The sequence below is a fragment of the Vulpes lagopus genome, chromosome 12 (assembly GCF_018345385.1).
Source record: "Vulpes lagopus strain Blue_001 chromosome 12, ASM1834538v1, whole genome shotgun sequence".
NCBI classification, from domain to species: Eukaryota; Metazoa; Chordata; class Mammalia; order Carnivora; family Canidae; genus Vulpes; species Vulpes lagopus.
The window spans coordinates 10,264,978-10,277,411 of record NC_054835.1 but is presented as its reverse complement, the minus strand read 5'-3'; the positions used below and the strand labels follow the sequence as shown (position 1 = coordinate 10,277,411).

At 59.5% G+C, this 12,434-nt stretch overlaps 1 long non-coding RNA gene across 2 annotated transcripts; it reads left to right on the top strand.

The window, feature by feature from the left end:
* Positions 1–1,045: 1,045 nt before the first annotated feature.
* LOC121472717 lies at positions 1,046–9,010 on the top strand. Of its 2 annotated transcripts, XR_005982986.1 has the most exons (4): positions 1,046–1,227; positions 1,545–1,638; positions 6,631–7,021; positions 8,278–9,010. It is a non-coding gene; the product is annotated as an uncharacterized LOC121472717 (long non-coding RNA). The 2 variants fall into 2 exon arrangements; XR_005982987.1 differs by lacking the exon at positions 1,545–1,638.
* The last annotated feature ends 3,424 nt before the right edge of the window (positions 9,011–12,434 follow it).

The window sequence follows — 12,434 nt, the reverse complement described above, 5'->3', positions numbered from 1 at the left end:
CCAGCCTCAGCCCTTGGGAAGACCCTCATGTCTCTGGGGGAAGCTGTGGGGCCTGGCATGAGCCTTCTAGAGCCTTCTAGAGTTTGGTCACAGCCACCCCCACCTGCACCTGATGGCTTGCCACTTCCAGTGACAGTTCGTGCTGCTCTCGGGGATTTAAATAGAGACCTTCATGTGTGGCCACAGGGTCTCTGGCCTCCGGTGTGACAGGTGGGCCATGATCTTTCTGCTACTTATGGTGAGTGGCCCTGCATGAATGCCAGACGGGGGACAGGACCAGATCTTGCCACAGTGGTTAAAATAAAAACCATACATCCATGGACCCCGTGGGCCACAGCTTCACAGAAGCTGGGGGTGCAGTGTTGGGTGGTCTCAGGCAGGTGGCTCACCTCCCTGAGCTCATGTCCTTGTCACCCCAGTGCAGAGGCCTGCCCAGGTTGGCTATGAGGACAGGATGCACAGTCCCAGCCCAGCACAGAGCCATCATGTGTCGCCTTCATGCCAACAGCATCCTGGGGCACAGAACCTGATGGCATGGCCGTGGCAGGTCGCAGCCTTCATCCCGTCATCTGTCAGGGACAGGGCGGCTGGGTGACTGGCTCCAATCAGCACCCTCAGATGGGAAAGTTGTTAAGGGAGGTCCTTGCAGAGAGCAAGTGGGGGGTCCTTTTCAGGACAAAACTAGGTGCCCAAGGGGCCGGGTCTGTGATGGACACTGCCTGTCGACAGGCAGGACTTCCCCGGATGCTGGCTGTGGCCCTCGTCGCTTGTAGTTGTCACCGTGCTGTGGAGGGGATCCTGCTTTTCCGTTCGCAGGAGAGTACGCGGGGCACTTCAGGTTCCCATCCAAGTCACCCAGCAGCAAGGAGCTGGACCCAGAGTGGGCAGCAGGCGGCCACGAAGGGCTCTGAGCGTGAAACCAGACCTCGCTGGCATTTTGAAGTAAACGAGTCCAGAGCCAATGAGACTTCATTGAGAAGCCAAGAGCCTGAGGTCACCACTCCAATTTCTACCCAGGGAATGGCAATTACGTGGCTCCCAGAAGCCACGCAAGAGCTCAGGCTGGAGCCAGAATGAGGGTCTCCCCTCTGAGGCTCGCTGGACCAAGACGATAGGTGAGGGGCTCCACCAGGGCCAGCGCGCAGCCCAAGCAAGTGGGACCCCACTTCTGTTTCTCCAGAAAAGAGCAAACACGTTCTCTCAGGAAATCAAACCCGAGCAAAGGAGGTATGCAGTGGGGAGGGGATGGGGACAAGTCGGGGTCCTGGGGGAAGCCCCAGCGGGAAGCATGAGCAGGAGGGACCTGATGGGGCGGCGCAGGGGCCCCTGATCCAGGAGGGACTGCCGGGAACCCTGTGCTCATCTGTCACCACCTGATTGGTGGCTCCATCTGGGCTTTGGCGGGACTGACGCTGACATGGGTAGCCTGTTTCGAGCATCTGGCCATATTATTTAGTTGCTTAATGATGGCAGGAGAAGCAGGGAGTAATCATCCATGTTAACATGTAATTTATTCTACATCCGTAATTATGTTTTGCAACCAGTAATGAAAGAGCGCCAGGCCCCCAGCTTATCTGCCGCGGTCGGCCCCGTGTCTCAGCCTTGACGGGGATCAGGGCCCCTTGGAGCTCCGGCCTGGTAGGTTGTGTGGGTCCCAGAGGTGCTCCTGTCAGGCCAAGCTGGAGCTGGGGTGGCAGGGGTCAGGGTCAGGGTCAAGGTGGAAGGCACATGGGAAAGGACCTGGGGACTCTGCGGAGGACGGGGTCACAGCCCCCAGAGATGTCCCCAGCCTAACCCCTGAGCCTCTGGACGTATGTGGAGACCTGAGATGAGATGCTCCCAGCGGCCGGTGGGCCCAGTGTTGTCACGGGGTCCTTACTGGAGGAAGGCAAGGGTCAGAGGGCAGGTGGAACAGGGACCCTCCAAACCAAGGGGATCGAGGGGTGGGGACTCCAGCACAGGGGAGGGAAGGGAGGGATTCCCTAAGAGCTCCCACAAGCCATGCCCCCATCCCCGACCTGGGAAGTATATTGCTGTGAGCCAGCAAGCCTGTGTGGTTTAAGAGTGGCTGGTCTGAGAAGCTCACACAAGGCCTCTAAAGCAGCCTGGGGCCTCCCACTGCCCTCTTGGGTCAGGGTAGGGGTGGGGGGTTCAGGGGGATGGACTATCAGGAGGAGGGGCAGGAGGTAGGCTCTGTCCACATGCAGAAACACTGCCAGTGTGGAAACCTGCCTTCGGCTGCCCTTAGGATGGGGAGACAGGGCTCTCTCTCTTGCCGAGGCCCCGCACCCCCCACCTACAGGTGACAGGGGAGCAGGGGCTCTTACTGCAGAGAATGGGGGGTGTTGGGGGTGGGCACCAGGCTTGGGTATGGCTGTTAGGGTGTCGCTGCCCATCCTGACAAATGTCACCATATCACCCTAAGGACGGGGGCGGGCAGGTGGGAGGGGTTGTTCACTTGTCCTGGGGGGCAGGGCAGTGCGTGGACCATGCAGTTCCTCCACCGGAGTCAGGGCGCCTGGCCACCCGCTAATACCCATGGAGGCAGGGCCACATTCAATCCCTCACCACTGGGTCCCGCTCCTTCCCCCCTCTACAAGGCCTGACACTGAGGGAGGCAGGGACCCTGTGACCCTGACCCCTGTGACCCTAGCCCCTGGATGCTGTTTGCAGAGACCAACCCCCCACCAACCTCCCACCCCTGCTGCCCTTCATCACCCCAAGCAGCAGAAGCAGAACTCCGAGGGTCTTTCTGGTCCTGATGCCAGCAGAGCAATAGTGTGGATGGTGACCTTGTTTTTAACTTCCAGCACCTTCTCCCCACAGGAAGGACAAACCCAGGAAAGGAACCTGGGCCATCTGTGGCCGTGGCCCCAGGGGGTGCTGGTCAGGAGAAGGGGCTGCTGCGGGGACCCAGCCTGGTCCTCCCAGGAAGCTGCTGGAAACCCCCCTCCACAGCCTGTGGGCTCTAAGTTTGTGATCTAAGTTGACAAGGGACGGAGCTAAGAGACACCTGCGGTTAGGGACAGATTTAGACCCTGCCTGCGTGTGCAAGTGCTGAGTCACGTCGCCTGTTTGGAAAACAGAAAGCTAATTAAGTTAGTGTCGGGGAACAGAGGAGCAATGGAAAAAACCTGCTGCCGCTCAATCTCAGAGAGCCTCTGCAAGGCCCCACCTCCAGGTGCAGGATGCCCCACGGTGGGCGGGTGGGTGCAGGGACTGCAAGGCAGAGGACAGGATGGGGCACAGGGCAGGAGACCCCACGGGGGGAGGTCAGGACCCAAGGAAATTCAGGCTGCCCACCCCACGGGAGCCCTGGAGGGAGGCAGTGGGCCTCCTGGCAATGTCCCCCCTCCCACCTGCACCCCACACTCTTCCCTCACCCCAGTGTTTGCTCCATGCCGGGGGAGAGCGTGAGCTAGCTCAGCCATCAGAGCTTCCAGTCTGGTGGTGAAGACGCACCAGGGGTGGCAGACTGTTGAAGGTGCCCGTGAAGGAAGTGAAGTCATGGAGGTGGCTGGTTGCAAGAGGCAGGCAGGGATGGTTAGAGCCCAGGTCTGAGCAGGGACGTGGCATCTGACTTTGAATGGTTCACTTAGCAAACGTTTGTAGACACCCGTCCTGGGACATGCTGTCCAGGGGTGGACCAAACCCACCCGGCCCCCAAGGAGCCTAGGTCAAGGGGCCATGCACCCCAATCTGACATGAACAGACAGGATGCGGTTGTGAAGCTGGGCCCTCTGCCTCCTGGACCAGCCCGCCTGCCGGACTTCATCTCCCACCCTCCTTGTCAGCACAGCACAGGGGATGCAGAGAGGGAGTAAGAGCCTCCAGATCTCTGCCACCTGGCCCAGTCCCATCCCAGCATGCTGTCTGGGAGGAGACACCCACCGTTGCCAGTAGAGTGGATGCCATGGCAGTGCCACGGCACTCAGGGCCCATGGGACCCTGAGAGCCCGTGAACAACCATCCTCACCAGAAGCAGGTTACGGAGGGGACTGTAAACCACAGGGGCTTCGCCATGTCTACAGGGAGGGGCATCAGGAGGGCAGGACTTCCTGTAAGTCCCCGAAGGACTACATGAACCTCCCCCGGGCCGGGGGCTCCCCTAGTCCCGGTCCATGGTGAGGTTTAGGCAGGAAGGCTTCTCAGGTCAGGACCTTCCCTCGGCGGTGTCTGGAGCCCCTCCCCAGAGGACAGAGGCTCTGATTCAGTTTGGGGAGGGGGGGCGTTGTCCCAGGCCCCCTGCTGACATCACAGGCTGGTGCAGAAGACCAGTCAGGAATCCTTTCCTGAGGACGAGTGTGCAGGGAGGGGTGGGTGGGACCCCCAGCCCTGGCTGTCTGCGCCCGACAAGCTAGAAATGGTGTACTTGGCCCATCAGGTGCTTCCAACAAAGCCCCTCCTGCAGTGGCATCTGGAGTGTGTTGGGTGCCCCTCGGGGACCCATGAGAATGTGTGGTGAGCATTTCCTATGCCACTGAAGCCACATCTATGCGCCTGCAGAAGCCTGTACCACCCAGCCAAGGGGAGGGCTCCCGTCTAGGTGATGGAGAAGAAACCAGGAGGGACACATGCCCCTCCCCACTGCCCAGTGCCCACAGCTGACCAGGCCTGGATGCCAGGACAATAGGGCATGGATCACCCTGGACGGTGTCCCTCAGGATCCCCGCCAGGCCTTCCCGGGACCAGAAGCCCTGAGGTCAGTGCCAGGTGTGGTCTTGCATTTCCCAGAAGGCTCTCAGGACCCACATCTCTTCACCACCCTCAGGGCTCCCCAAGATTGTGAACAAGAAGTCTGACCTTCCTGGCTCCCAAGGTTTGGGGAGCAGGGTGGTGGGCAGTCAGTGCCAGCAGGGGACAGCCATGCTGGGGCCACAGAAGCAAGGATGACCCCTAGCTGATGCAAGTCCCTGTCTCCAGGGGGGTGAGGAGGAGGAGGGTTGCCAAGGCCGGGAGCATTGGCAGTGTGGCTCATCCACGTCAGGTCCCCAGGCTCCCACCAGGGCCCAGAGGGCAGGTGCAGAGACGCTGAGCAGGGAACGCAGGCAAAGAGGCCTCGGCTCTCTTCCTGAGCCTTCCAGCTGGTGACCTGCTGACTGGCTCCCTAAGCCACAGGTTGGTGCATGGAGCGTCCATCCTCCCTCTGGAGGAGGCCCTGCTCTTCCTGCCGAAAGGGCTACTCCCACCCACCCCCAGCCCTACGTCCGTCCGTGCTGGCTGGGCAGTCTGGAAGCACGCTGGCTGGCCTCCGCTCTGCGCCCACTCTGAGCCAGGCCCTTCCAGGCAGGGACATGCAGAAGGCTCGAGGTCTCCGGTCCAGCCCCGGCCTCTCTGCTTCGCTCCAGACTCGCCCACTGATGTCTGCACGTGGATGTCTGGTGGAAATGTCCTCTCGGTGTGTCCCTGTCACCCCCAAAGCCCCCACACCTTCTCTCCACTCAGACCAGAACCCCAAGCTTCGCTGTAGGCCCTCCCTTGCTCCAGTAGTAGGTGGTGTCCACTGCTCTCCCAGAACCATGTAGGGCCCTCGGCCTTCACTGGAACCACCCTCACCTCCTGGGCCCGAGCAGATGCCCTCTCGGTCCCCGCCCCCTCCCGCTGCTCACCATCCAGCCTCCCTGACCCATCACTGGACACCGGACATAATGCTGTACGTTCCTGGTCCTCCCAGGCTTGGCCGCCAGCTTCCCCAGAGCCCAGCGCACCTCCGTCCCCCCGCTGCTCCTGCCTACGGGCTCAGCCCTGCAGAGCTCCTTCCTCCCTGGGCTGTGGGGGGGAAGCTCGTCTGCCTGAATGCCCTCCCCAAGTCTCCGAGGGCCTGTGTCCTGTCATTAGGTCTCACCCGAAGCCACCGCCTGGAGACTACACCCTGAACCCCACTCCCACTCAGCCTCCGTGCCTCCCCCCCCCCACTCTGACACTCTCTCGTGCCAAGCTGATAGCTTCCCTCTCTGTTCCTTTACTCCCTACGCGCCCCCCACTGGAATATGAGCTTTTCCACGAGTGGGTCTCACTCGCTGCTGGTGCCCCCCGAGGCCCTGAGCAAGCCCATAATGTCATTGAGTGTCCCCCGGACACCCACTCGCTGCTGGGCTTCCTCCAGAGCCACCCATCCCAGCTCCCACACACTTGCCATGGCCCCCCACTTTCTCTCCTTTGTCTGCTCAGACTCTTCCCAGCTCGAGGTCCATCCACCTTGCTGCTCCCAGGCTACACATTCAAGCCAGCATGGACTAGTGGCCTGGGGGCCACCACAACCACCAGCACCCCTGGAGGGCTACAACCACGGGGAATGGTTCTCCCCCAGCTCCGGAGGCCACAGTCTGAGATCCAGAGGCTCAAGGGGAGGGTCCCTCCTGCCTCCCCCAGCTCCCAGTGGCCCCAGAATCCCTCGGCTTGGGGCGGCATTGCTGAGTATCACCCTGTCCTCGCTTGGCCCCCTCTCTTGTAAGGACGCTTGCCCTTGGATTTGATGCTACCTAAACTCCATGAGCTCATCTCATGGTTCTTAACTTAATTACATCTTACAAAGACCTTCCAAGGAGGGTCACAGTGATAGGCTTTGAGTAGGCATGTCTTTGGGGGGGCCACCATTCACCCCACTACAGTGTGCTTTTCCTCTCCCAGTTTCTAGCACCTCTGTACCTGCGAAGCTTCACCTCACCATCCTCCTCCTGAGGGCAGCGCCCCATCTGTCTGTCTCCTTGTCCTCCGTGCCTGGCACAGGTGAATGCTCCATAAATGCCTCTATTTAGCTTCAGGGAATCCCAGGCAGGGGGCAGGGGGCAGGTGGTGAGCAGAAGTCCCTGCTGCCCCCCCATCCCAGTCCCAAACTATAAGAACCCAGGGTGGAGATATTTATAGACTGGACCGAGCAGCCCCCACCAGCAGCATCCACAGGCTCCCATGTCCGTCCGAGAGCTCAACATCCAGACTCCCTGAAGGACCTGCATGATGGCGTGTGGCAGGTGCCCAGAGCCCCGCTGCGGGGACTGCAAGCAGGCCCGGGAGCACAGAGGTAAGTTGGCACTCAGAGGTGACTCGTGAGTGGGCACCGGCCCCTCATCAGGCTGGCAGCTCATTAGGGCAGCTCAGGAGGCAGCCAAGGGGCTGAGCTCACGGCAGCAGGCGGGCCGCACGCTTCGATCTGACTCATCATTATTTCACAGAGGTTCAGAAATGAGGAGGAGGTGGACGCGTGACCCACTTCTGCTGGCTCACGGGCACCTCGCTGGCAGGAGTGCCATGGCAACCAGCTGCACAGGCTTAATTACGCCAGCCCACGGCACTTCCTCACCAAGATTAACCAGGAGCAGACACCCTCACCTCTCCCAGCCGGGGAGGAGAAGGAGCAGTTGGCTCTGTTTATGAGAGGAGCCCCCGTGCACCCCTCCTCCACGGGCACCTGTGTCCACACTCCTGCTGGGAGCCCGGGGCAGATGGGGCCATGGATCAGAGCTACCCAACCCCCTCCTCTGGTCCCCAAGGGTCCCATGCCAGCTGGCCCTCTGGCCGGGTGACAGCCACCAGGTCTGGCCAGGCTGGCCTTCCTCCTGCTGGTGTCCACCTGCCCACCCGGCCTCTGGCCTGGCCCTGAACCACACAGGAGGACCCGCCAGTGGGGGACAGATGGGGCAGGTAACTGGGGCAGCCCGGGGAGGGGCAAGTGGATGAGCAAGGGTGTTGGTGTTGAGCCACCTCTTCTCAGGTGATCTGTCACATCAGAACATGCCCACAGGTGGTGCCACCATCCCCATTCCCAGAGGAGAGGCTGGGGCCGCAGAGCCGCAGAGCCAGGCCCATCACCCAGCACAGGCCAGGGTCCCAACCCCGGCCTCTGGGATGCCAGAACCTGGCTTTTCTGCTACCCACTCCACTGTCCCCCGCAGGCAGCTGATGGGGGATATGTCCCCTGTTGCTGTGCTGCCTCGTGAGGGTAGGGCTCTGGGGCAGGGCGAGGGCACTTGTTTACCAAGCCTCTACCACGTGCCCATGTCCAAACACACGCTTGCCATGTGGGTGAGCTGTTTCCGCCCCTGCAATGCACTGCAGCAGCATAGATGAGAAGAGAGGTGACATCCAGCCAAGGATAGAAGATTCTCCTCCACCCCAAGGCAGAGCCCACAGCCCACTCCTTCCCCAGAGACCCCTGTCACTGCCCTCTGCTGACCTCTTCTTTCCCATCTCGCTCTGGGCCCCCATGTTTCCCCTAGGCCTGAGGCAGCCCTTCAGGGAACAGAGGCTGGCGACTAACATATGTGCCTCTTCTTCCAGGGAGGCTTCCTTGACTCCCAGACCTATGATATTCAGACGTGGCCCAAAGACACAGCCTTAGTTCAAGAAAGAAAGAAAGAAAGAAAGAAAGAAAGAAAGAAAGAAAGAAAGAAAGAAAGAAAGAAAGAAAGAAAGAAAGAAAGAAAGAAAGAAAGAAAGAAAGAAAGAAAGAAAGAAAAAGGAAGAAAAGAAAAGAAAAGAAAAAGTCTTGTTCCAAGTAAAACTGACAATGAGGAGCTGGAGGGACCATCCGTTGTGTCCCCCGTGCCCACATAAGGGCTGCTGGGCTGCATGGCCTACTCCCCCGTCTCACCCCCACCCAGCCCACCCACTCCGGGTTGCTCACTCCGGTCGTTGTCTAGAGAAGGGGCTCCTGTCTCCCCACCAGCAGGTACTCAGAGCCAATGTGCTCACACATGGTGAGTCTGGGGGTGTTTGGGGGTCCCCGCTGGGGCGTCTCCCACTGCATCCCCATCACAAGGGCCTCTCAAGCCCTGGTGCCAACCTCAGCCTCCTTCTGCAGAGCTGGCACCTCTGGGAGAAGCCCTCGGGGGTCCAGGTCCCCTGTAAGACGACCTTTTAGGACCTTTCCACCATGAGCTCCAGGGCCAAGGGTGGCCCCTATGAGAGGGTCCCCCCAAACCCCTTTCCATTCTTCCCACGGGTGACAGGCTTTGGGTCCCTAAAACCCCCTCTGAGATTTCCTCGGGAAAATACACAACTTGACCTGTGATCTGGGATTACTGGTGGACTGTATCTCAGTGCCTAAATCAGGGTGGGTGTGCCAAGGTATCGGCAGCTTCAATGACACAGGTGTAGGTCTCCCTTGCAAGCACCGGCACCATGGGTCAGCCAAGGGCCCTGCCCACTCGCCCTGCAGGTCAGCTCCAGCAGCCCTGGGGCCCCTGCACCCCTGAGTGGATGCCATGCCCCCTCCTGCTCAGAGCTTATTGGCCAGAAGGGGTCACATGGCCTGACAACCCACAGGGACCCAGGAAGTACCCTCCTGCTAGTGCCTCCGAGGGAGGAAGGCCGCAGCCACTGTGGGACACCACCTGGGCTGCTCCTGGAGCTGAGAACCCCTGTGAGCAGGGACCCCAACTGGGTTTTGGGGACCATTCCTCGAAGTGTGGTCGCCCCCATGCCAGCAACCCCCAGCATGGCTGTGATGACACCCTTCCAGGGTTGAGCTTGGTACGGAGCAGAATGCCTCCCTGTGCCATGGTTGGAGGAGCCCCGCTCCTCCCTCCTCCATGACGGAGCAAAGGGTGCAGGCAGTGCATGCACCTTACTGGTCACTGGGACCCGACAGCCTGCCCTCCGTGCCGCCCCACGGTCTCCCTCTCCTGTGGCACCAGCCCTCCTCCAAGGCCCTGTCCTTTGTCCTCAGCACCACTCCAGACTGGATCTACCCTGCCCACGGCTTACAGACGCTGGCCTCGGGAGCAGAGTGACACAGTGGCCCAGGCACAGGCGGGTGGGGATCCTGGCTCCAGCCTGTTGAAGGGTGACTATTCGGTAAACTAGAGCCAGTTCCACGGGGTTTGTGCAGATCACCTGAGTGCAGACGCGTAGCACTGTGGCTGGATGCTGTGGCTGTGGTCTAATCAATGCTGTGACCTGTCAGGTGAGACCCCTGGAGGGTCACCCAGCCCACGGGACCCTCACGTCTGCTTGTGCAGTCCCGTTCCTGGCTGGCCATCTCCCCAACCCTTCCTCCCGAAGCCCACATGTCACTGCTGCATTTGTCATCCAGTGCTAGAGTCAGTGTCTCTTTCCTCTGACCCTCCCCCCTTTTGCGTGACATTCGTCACAGCGACTCTGACTCCGTGGCAGTCTGCCCTCTGAGGCCATCACGGGGGCCTATGCTAGGTGGAGTGCGCCAGGTTTTGGGGAGGGATTCAGGCTCCTGTGGGCTCTGTGGCTCCTGGCTGTGTGGCTAACCCTTGCAGCCCATGCCCTCCAAACAGAGGGAGGACTGGTGGAGGCGACCCCGAGGCTGTGAGAGTTGGAGGCATTGGGAACAAGCCCACCCCACAGGGGGGTGTCAGGAACACAGACAGCACCCCTAGTGCAGAGGGGAGGATGTCTGGGTTCACAGGGCCGCTTCACCTGCCAGCTGGGAGACAGGACACACCTCCTCACCAGCTCAATCTGCCACTGCAGGACATCCCCTATGCTCTGTCCCCTGTCCCCCCGCTGCCTGCCTTGGAAAAATAGTGATTGCTTCGCTCCTGGAAAAATAACTAGTTTGGGACTCTCCCCGGCTGCCTTAGAGGTGAACTGAGCCAAACCAAGTGGAGCACGGGAGGCTGAATGAGCCGAGGACGAGGATTGCGAGTTTTATGGCTTCACTTACACGTGGCTGGCTCCTCGGTGCTTTGTTCTGGTGTTTAAAGGACCCAGCTTCCCCTTCCCCTCTCTCTGGCTGCCTATAACTTACAGCAGTTTGGCAAAGGGAGTCTTTGAGGGAAAAAAAAAAGTCAAAACATTTATCTTTTTCTCCCCACCAGATCCCTCCAGAATTCAGAAACTCTTAGGAAGTGGTCTCGAGGTTCGTGACAATTTATGTCTGTGCACGAGGACAAGGAGAGTCCGTTCTCCTAGAACAGGACCCAGCCAGGGGAATCCTTGGCTTAGCTTTCCGACGTCCAGAGGTTTTTCGAAGCGTGACGTGAGATTCTCCACGGAAAGTTCCAGCAAAGCAGATTTGGAGGAGGCCGTGTGGTCAGCTGCTCTTCTGGGCTAAGTCATACTCTTTTTAGGTAAAGAATCTGGCCAAGTTTATTGAAAATCGGGCTTTGTGGGCAAACAAACCAGTCTTATTGTGGTCATCTTGGGTCAAAGTGGGAATGATTACAAAGAGGAGCGTCGTGTTCTGATGATACATGTTGTGGACATGAGAGTCTAGAACAGCTCGTCATCATCTGAGGCTCTGTTGCTCCTGAGGAACCAGACTGATGTGGACGTCCAGCTTCCTCCAGCATGTGGCTGGAACCCTCCAAAAGCTAACATTTCCAATTTTTTCTTACTCTTTTGACTTAGAATCCGGGTGCAAATACAACTGCCCTTTTCCTGAGGCCGTGCCAGCTATCAGGGGACAGGTTGGCACGAGCTCCAGGCCACATGCCATGGTGCCTGGCATGTCACCTTCTTCCTGCCGCCTGCCGCATGGCCTCAGGAGACCAGCAGTGACAGCTCGCTGCAGACCAGGAGCAACTGTCCATCCAGCTGCCCCACCCGCCCTCACTCTGCTGAGGACACTCAGAGCCCACGTTTGGAGTCTTCTTGGCAGGCTGCTCTCCCCGCTCAGAAAGCAGAGGGTGGTGTGATTTGCTGGGACTCTGGCCCTCGGCTTTTCTTTCGTTTCCATAGAGATGACTCTCGTTAAATGACCCGATTGCTCAGATGGCTTAGAAACCTAACTTAGGTGGAGGGAACACCGGCTCCTGACACAAAACACGCTCCCCTCCACCCGTCCTAAGGCATCGTGAGGATGCGTGGGTGCTGACACATGCTGTTGTGCCTACCTGGATAGGTTTTAAAAAATCATGACCTATTTGAGTTATCTGATGGTTAAGTCTTGGCTCCTGGGAATCCCTGCTCCCAGAAGCGTTAGAGTCCTTGGCGCTGTCCTCTCCACTGTCGTCACACTGGCCAGACCAGTGCATGGCCACACTGAGAGATTATGCGCCTGCGGGTCACCCACCTGGGTGACATCCTCGAACCGTGGATGGAGGAAGGCGGGGACCACGTAGTGCTCCAGCCTGCCCCTGGGCCTGACAGTGTCGACAGTGGTGACAGGACGGCACTGTACTGCCCGGCCATCCGTCCAGCCTGCCAAGAGAATGACCAAGCCAGGGTGGGGAGGTGGCAACTGTTAAAATAAAAATCAGAGGCCAGCCTTAAAATTGCCCAAGCAGGCGAAACCAGCACGGTCATGCAAACAGTGCTGAGCTGAGCTGGTCTGGCAAGGCTAACTCTACCCAGGGTGTTGCTCACTTGAGCCCTGGGAACTGTCAGCAAACCTGGAACTGTGACCCGAGGTACAGTTCTGGAAACGGGGTAGCCACTGAGGACTCTACGACTTAGGAAAATTCCAACATGATAACCGATCTCCGGGAAGGACACAGTCACTGCCTCCCCCCGACGGGAGC